This window comes from Triplophysa rosa, linkage group LG19 (genome assembly GCF_024868665.1).
Source record: "Triplophysa rosa linkage group LG19, Trosa_1v2, whole genome shotgun sequence".
Classification (NCBI taxonomy): Eukaryota; Metazoa; Chordata; class Actinopteri; order Cypriniformes; family Nemacheilidae; genus Triplophysa; species Triplophysa rosa.
The window spans coordinates 21,079,825-21,081,183 of record NC_079908.1 but is presented as its reverse complement, the minus strand read 5'-3'; positions in this window follow the sequence as shown (position 1 = coordinate 21,081,183).

Below are 1,359 nucleotides of genomic sequence, written 5' to 3'. Positions count from 1 at the left end.
CACACGCACACACACAGCCTGGTTTAGCTTTACAGTAATGATTCCATTAGCCTGAAAACATTCTTACACACACAGAGGAAGAGACGACGACTCAAGTGTTTCTGAAAGATCTTCTCACAAGACTGCAGCGGCTCAGAGATAAACCCGTGTTTTACAAATGTGTAGAGAACTGATCACAGGTCAGCGGTCTTTACCTGCCAGAAGGAGATGTGACTGTCAGCGTTGGAGTAGGTGGCCAGGTACCGTCCGTCAGGAGCGAAAGAAACGGCGGTGATCGGCCCTTTGTGTCCGTGAATATGCTGCAGAAGGGTGTTTAACAACAAATACTCATCAGCAAACACACACCAGATACTTATTAAACCAGAATGACACGTGTTTACATGCTAGATGCAGATGCGTTTCCTCTCTGGAGATGCGTCCAGTCTTTGCTCTTGCAAAAAGTAAATAGCGAATCCGCCATGGCGCGAGCGCAACTGGCTCTTAAAGGGAATGAGACATGCGACTCTGATTGGTTTACTGCCCAAAACACACCCATTACTCATTAAGAGAATCGGGAAGACTCGTTTAGACCATGCGCCCGGGCGCGCCGACCGTTTTCCCGTCATTAAACTAGCAAAAGTGCATTCAGACACGCCCGAGTGCACCTGCGCCGTGCGCTTTAGACCATGCGCTTAGATCGTGAAAATAGGGCCCATATTGTTTTAAGTACTTATTGTTTTGAGAGACAAATGATGCAAAGATGTCAATCAGCCAATCAGATCATTTACACAGCAAAGGGTATTTTTACATTTTTGATTTTTACATAGTTTATGATCATTTACTATTTTCTTTATATAATACAACTTTATTAGTTTCATTAGATATCACAGATGTGTGTTCAAATGCTGGTTTCTAGGGTTCGGGCACAAACGTGTCAACAGACACACACAGCTTTAAATGCGAGTATGTGAACACGAGCTCAAGGCCGTCAGTGAAATCTTCAGTAAATGTGCGTTTGATCTGATCAGATGTTGACATGAATGTCAGCTCGTTTCTCTGACGGTAGAGCAACATTTTCATCAGAGCGGCTGTAACACAATCATCATCTGAGATCAGATTAACATTTCACTAGAAACCACCACACAAGGGTTTTTAATAAAAACACATAATACAGCCCGTCTGCAGATATTGAGCCGTCACATCACAACACCTCAACAGAAAGAACAACAGACAGCAAAACATAATGACTTTCAGTGAGTTTAAGACCAATGAGGAAAGAAAGAGATGTGACACACAGTACATACGACCCTGCTCTACACATCACAACACACTAAAGTTTAACACTCAGAGTGTGTGTGTGTGTGTGTGTGTGTGCGCGCG